Source organism: Dendronephthya gigantea, unplaced genomic scaffold (assembly GCF_004324835.1).
Source record: "Dendronephthya gigantea isolate DGI-Jeju-01 unplaced genomic scaffold, DenGig_1.0 000004F, whole genome shotgun sequence".
Classification (NCBI taxonomy): Eukaryota; Metazoa; Cnidaria; class Anthozoa; order Malacalcyonacea; family Nephtheidae; genus Dendronephthya; species Dendronephthya gigantea.
In genome coordinates, this window is record NW_021163014.1 from 1,684,067 (window position 1) to 1,691,621 (window position 7,555).

The window sequence follows — 7,555 nt, forward strand, 5'->3', positions numbered from 1 at the left end:
TAAAATGATACTGACGTTAGCAGTATAATTTTTCAAAGAGTTATTGCCGCGACTCTTGTTAGATATCACGTTAACATGGTGGACACGAATAGGAGCATACCGACAAACACGGTATTTCATGTTATTTTCGGAATTAAGCAGGATAAAATTTATAGCAATATCTACATGTATTTCAAGTCTATACATCAAAATGGTTTACAACAAAAAAAACTATATTCGTTATTATGTTAGGCAATGGGAAATTAAACTGTTAGTAACCTGTGACTGGTAATTTATAATACTGCTACAATCCTGCAAACACATTTGTAAAAGTTCTTCATTTTTAGCGGGGTTGGGCCAAGTCTCCAAGTTTGCTTTTGGCGGTTGCCCGAACTGCAGAGAACAAAAATTGACCTTTGTAAACATGGCCGTTATTAGTTAATTAAACTTTGCAAAGAACCTATTTAAAACATTGCAAAAATCCTAAGACAAAGGATTACGTACGATTTATCAGGTTAGGAGAAATTCAGCGTCCGCCTACTTGGCGGAATGTGTTGTAATTCGGGCAATATTTGCCTGAATTCGGGCAATTGTGTATGCCGAAGTTATTAATAAATATCTCAATTTTCCCAAAATTATTCATCCGTCTCCTCCCAAAATTCTTATGCCCGCACGCAATAACTTGAAGCTCAAATCGTAATGTTGTTTGCTATTGACGTCAGTAGCAATATCAGGCATCAATTATTGATAGGCTTCATGTTCCACTATATACTGCGTCAAAAATAATCGGAATCGTTTTTACAAAATCGTTAATGCAGTTGTTAGGGAAAAAGAGTAGACTCTTCGATTTTGAATAAAAACTGATCTAAACCACAACATAAAATGTTACACAAATAGGCAGACGTATAGTAACCAGGAATTCGAAAAGCTATTCAGTGTAATAAAAAACTGCAATCGACCAAAACAGGGGCACTGCGAACTCCAGATTTAATCTCATGTGAATGGTAGTTTTCTTAGAAACAACACTATTTTTTCCACTTAAGAGTTTGAAATAAGCACATTAATCATAAAAACTGAAAAGAGGGCATAAAAGTATTGGCAATAACTTTTTGGCACACCACAATGAGTTGTTTTGTTTAAAGTGAAAAAGGACATGCATTAACAAGTCTGTTTTCCTCTTTATACAGCCGTGCGAATGTGTTCAGACATCAAGCAGTGCTGATTGAAATTTTAATAAACACGCTCCCCTGCAGTAGTTTTTTAAAATGACAACTTAAAGCTTGTTGAAATATTCAGTATAATCTGGTCGCCAGACTGGTTAGCACTAACTTCCCAGCCAGGCTCCTACCTTGTCGTATCTAAGAAATTAAATCGCATACGAACGCAAATGCAAATAATTACACTTTACAATAAATTTTAAAAGAGCAATCGAGCATAATTTATTATTTATTATGTATAATTATCAGGCTTATCATGAATGTTAATTTTATGAACCTATTTCAAAGCCTGTTAATCTAGGTTGATAGGACTTTGCCTGTCAATATCTCAACACAACAGTCACCACATTGGTAAGTACGCATTTTTGTAGCACCGTTACGATGTACCGTTTGTAGCATCGATTTCAATTCTTTTAGGGCAACACAAACAGCAGAAAACAGTAGATGATAATGCTTTGCTGTTTTAAAATAAAAACGATAATAACGTTAAATGATTCGCGAAATATTAATTCAATGTTGAAATTTAACTTAGCCCTACTTATTTCGAATTTGAGTCGTAAAACGTCCAGCAATATGATATATGCATGTGTTTTACGTTTGTTGTTGAAATGAGACATTCTGCGAGGCGTCAATTTATCACTACACACTACATCCGGAATGGCGTATGACAAAATTCTTGTTTTAGAATAATTATGTAATTGATCGCTCCTACATGCATGCATGAATCAATCGTCTGCCTGGAACTGACTATATATATTTACAGGCAAAAAAGTTTTCAAGCTAAAGCGGATATTCTCGTTTCTAAGACACATTTTATCGACGTGCAAGATTATATTACGGTCGCTAAATTGTTTTTCTTTTTTTAAACAGCCCCTTACGTATTATCCCCTAGTGTTGCCGTTAATCGGTATGTAGTTCGCTAACTTCGCTTCGCCACTTGATTCTTGCACTTAATTATTGTAACAAACATATCCACAGCTACTCCAAACCTCATCTCGAATCACGTATATAACTAGGATGCAAAATACTGAGCTGAACAGAAATCATAATTAATTATACAGGGAAAGTTGGACTGTTCTTTCATTTTCCAAAAATTCCTCGAATTTATGAACAAAGAGCAGCAAATGAATGCTGTCCAACGAAACGTCAAGTACCTATCGTGCATTAATTTCTTTAATGTTGGCGCATTCAAAGCTATTAATAGATGCCTGCATACATTCTAGTCTTCTAGAAGGTAGTTCTAGAAGTCGGTGATGTAAAAAACGCTTTCTTTACATATTAAATTGCTAGCTATATCTCTCAAAATATCTCATCGTATCGGAATATTTATTACCATTTCAGTTCCTTATATTTCTAAATGAATAAGAGATTGAGTTTATGTTCAAAGAAATAAAAAACATGGGATATTTGAGCAATTTTTAAATCATGCATGGAGTCAATGTTATGAGCATATTCCCTTTATAACTTATTGGGTCTCAAAGGAAAAAGGGCCCGTTTTGCTCTGCTAAGATTGAAAATAGCTATTGGTATATGTTCGTCTGAAAGATACAAGCTTTAACTAAATGAATATGGTAAAAATATATGGAGTTATGCCAATTGCCGCTTGCTATATTCGCGCAAACAACGCTTCTACGTGGAAAGATAATTCTAATACTATTTTTAACTATTCAAGCAGAATTCATTCATTCAAGTTGTCTGGTTGGATGAAATATCACTTCCAGAATAGAATGGGTCCGATCAGAAATATTTTTCAAAACTTGTTGCTGTTGCAATGCTTTGTTATGGTATTATCTCGTTATAATGCCGGTGAGTCACCTAGTGATGTCAAATATATAGCTAGCTTGTCTTTATGAAAATAGCCTGAATTGTTGACAGGCATCAAAAGGTTAAATTCATTTTTAAAAAATGGGTGGGCTTACCCAAAGATATAGCGGATTTAATTTAGCATCCTACGTTTTTATCTGTTAAGCCCAATCCAGAATCATCCATGTTGGAACACACGAAAAAAAAGGGCAGTTTTCCGCATATACATATATTACATGTTGCACTTCACTCTAATTCATGGAGATATTACGTTTCGAAGTCGGTACGTCATTTCAGGATGTCTCTAAAATATGTGTACATATTCGATATAGCTATACTGAGGTATAGAGCTAATACGAGGAAAATATATAAAAACACGATGAACTTGGTTTTTATCTATAAACCAACTTTTTCGTGTTTTATCTTTGCCCTGATATGCATGGTGTTTGTATAATTTATGTTACTTTTGAATTAGAACATTGTGATGGGACGGTAGGGAGTGAAAAGATCAGAAAAGCAAAGTCCAGATATATCAACATTATTTCTGGTAGTCAAGCAGTTGTCAACTGGACATGGTGCGTCGCAGCAAACAGCAAGATTACCGGTATTGTCGTTTACAGAATAACTAATTATGCTAACTCAAAAACTACGAATCAGGTTTTATTGTCAATGGATAAATCAAAGAACGTTTATCGCTACGTCAAAGACAATTTACGTTACGAATTCCTCAGTTTTGAAAATATAACAGTCTTTCAAGAAAAAGCGGTTTTTATCATCAACAACGTGACCAGAGCGGATAGTGGTGAATACAGTTTACATGTTCGACGACTGGGATACCGCGATCTCCACAATGAAATCACTATTGTTGTCAGTAATAGCGGTGGGTTAATTTAATTTCACTTCCTCCGTTAGTTTTGTTGTAATGGGCACTACATTATGTGCATCAAAAAATATGTAAATAAACCAGAAAAAACTGCCGAACATGCTCCTGCCTTCTTGAATGTCATGTACGCAGGCACGTGACCGTATTGTAAACTAGTAATTGCTTAGTTCGTAATTGGTCAGTGAAGCGTGTATTAATTTTAAAGCTTCAATTCAAACGATACAAGAAGTGGTTCTCTTCTGTACCTAGTTTATACTACTACAAAAATATGATTCCCAAACCACTTCCTTACGCGGTATGGGGGAGAATTTGTATCACGCACATTTCATTTGCGACAGTAACTTAAATCTTAAATTCTGTTTCCATTGCAGCAGCACGTATTAAATAAACACTTTTCCGTTCTTTCTACATTTTTCAAAATTTTTCTCGGTATTTTTGTTAAATTCGTCGATCGAAGAGTAATGTTTTAACCGGTACTCGTATCTGTCGACTGCAAAAAATGTTATATAATGCTATAAATCGCGATCAGGCATATTTCTATTATTGCAGCTTCTATGGGATAATTGGGCGAGTGGTGTTAAAATAAGTTGCAAAAATACCAAAATCGTGCGGCAAGGGTAATTACTGGGGCAACTTACTTAAATTAAGGGTAATTACCCGAGAACCTAAATTGGGAATCTTTTGATGAAAGAAGAAACAATCTTAAACAATCAGTCCATCTTTATTTATAAAATTCTGGTTTATTTATAAAAATGGTCACACCGCTCCCAATCTAAACAAAACATTTCGATTTAACAATGAAAGAACAATACATATACAATCTCATAAATAGGAATATGGATTTAGAGAATGAGTTTAAACGGGCTTGCTATCGATTCACTGACCAATTAAATATTTGTATGTTTATGTATATTTCTCTTTATGTATATTTCCCTTGTAAATTTACACTTCCCTCATGGAAATTAGCCCCCACCGGGTTGTTGAGGCTAGCGTAACTAAATAAATTGTTATTACAATATGTATGTTTTCAGTATTATGCGAACTTTCCCCCAACTCAACTCTTTGTTCAAGGATGTTAGGATAACCTTTTATGCTATATTTTCCCGTTTATACCATTTCAATTCAGAATAATTCATCTTTTTCAATCTTTTTTTAATTTATACAGCTCCTATGGAGAGACTTCTTACTCCACCGAATAGTCTGGGGACGAAAGCCACGAAAGTTATGTTTTTCAATGATATTCAGCCTACTCAAAACAAGTCTAAAAGCGTTGGCTTTGGTGAGATTCGTAAAGTTATAGCGGTTCTCTTTTGTCTAATCTTTCTTCTACCATTATTTTTTGCTATGGCATTATAAAAAGTGGGTGTGTAGAATTGAAGCACTGGGAGAATCATTCGCATGTTTTCCATCAAGCAAGAAAAAATTCAAAAGTACTCCAAAATCTTCTCATGAGCCACATGGTCATCTAGTTTGACCATATCATGTCAGATGTTAATCTGTCATAGATGGTACTGTCATACACTGTATGTGTGCGAAAAATATAAAAACCTTGTAGCATATTAACCTTTTGAATCAAAGGCGACCCTATTTCTATATAACAGGCATTGGATGTTAAAAACTAAATATATCTTGTAAAAAAATTGCAAGAATGGGTTTAACAGCAACCAGCTGATCTAAAATACTCTAAAAACCAGATCCTTAACAAAACTTGGCTATAATTTCCTTCATTTGATATGGCTTCGGCAAGTAATTGAATTTATTATTAAGTGGACATACGTTTGTTTTTCACTCAGTTGTAAATTGGAATTCAATAAGATTCTTCCCTCTATATCATTATCTCATTTATACGCGGAAGAACGGGGACAACTGACACTAGGCGCATGATAATAATGACGTAATGATCTCAGATCAACTGCAAGGCCTTACAGTAACGTATTACTTTAGCCATGCAACATTTGTGGTTATGTTTATAATTTGATGTAATGAAAATATCGACTGTTCAAAATCATTTTTCATGTAAATTATTGTAATGTTTGTTGTGGTTTCTTTTTTTGTTGTTTTATCAACTTCCCACATAAATGTTGTCATATTAGGCTATTTGCCTTGAACAGAGAAGAGTGAAGCGCTGTTTTTTCTGTACTTCACATAACTGTAAATTTTGGTCCCCGATATCACATCATGATGCATAAACTTAAATGAAAGTGAGTCATTTAAAAGTACTCTATCACGATACCACCAATCAGTTTTCGGGTAAACATTGTTAATATACTTGCATGTGTTCGTTTTTTGAGCATACATTCTCACGGTTTACAAAGAATCTGTTTTCCAGGTATAAATAACTCTAACTCAGTGGGAGAGCCGGATGTTCATTATAGAAAATTAATAAAAAATATGCAATGTCTTTCTCAATGCATTAATTGGATTTTTTGACAATGAGAGATTGCATTCTCCTTAAAATGAACTGAAGTTTTCAAAAATATATATCAGTGTTTGTGACATTTAAACCAAAATGAAGGATTTTTTTCCACTTTCATTGTCATCGTTAGTATGCCTGGAGTGATTTCTGTCAAGATGGATTGATATCTTTTAACGTATAATATGAGAGATTCCCCGAATTTATTCTTGGCATAAAACGTACTGATAAAGTTATATACCCAACTAAAATTTCGTGACTGAGTATAACAATGAGAAATATGATGATTGATGAAACACTTAGTGTCCAACCTAGAAAGATTGCATCACGCAATTATAGATCGATATCATACTAGCTACATTTTCGTTCGACTCTATAATAAATCTCCAAGACCAGCAGGTTTATATGAAGATAAAAATACTCATGTGATGATTTTTGTCATACGATTTGACAGCGCCAGTTTGTTTTAGAATTTGCAATTCATCCAATGCTTATGACTACCGAGTCAAATACGCTGTACGTATACTGTATGTGACTGTGATATACCATTTCATTCCCTTTGCTAAGTTATTAATTGTGCACATAAAACAACCAAACCAAACAATCGAAGAAGAAATATCCTCAAATAAAAACGGAGAGCCATTCCATAAGCTAAAATATATAGATAACTGGTGGCTTCGATCAAATTATAAATACCAAAATTATGCGGTTTTTTTTTTGTCTTTGGAATGTTATTGAGACATCAAGCAGTGCATTTAAATTTTCATTTAAAAACACGTCGTATAATTACAATTGATCTACAGGAATATATAAATTATGTTAACCACGTTACCACATAAATTCTAAAAACGTATTTACAGAAGCTATAGGTTGTGGTTCGACGAAGCTGATTCACTTATTGCTTTAATATCATGTAAGTACCACCGATATAATAATTATCATGCTTGACACCGCGTAACGTTAGCCCTTTGAACAATATCTTTGCGTTATTTTGAATTACAAAGGCAGCAATATTAATAAGGATAAAAAAATGCATCACTGAAGCGAAACTATTTCATTTGATACTATATATAGTGGTAAACTGATAAAATTACTTAATTCTATCTCCTACAAAAATGTGCTAAGATAGTAAATTGTAAATACAGGCGTAATGGGTGGCAATTGAATCAGACAATTTTGTTCGCACAAGATTATTTTATGCACTAAGAACTTTCTGATCGACTATATATTTGTCTGACATTTTTCTATCATCAAAATACA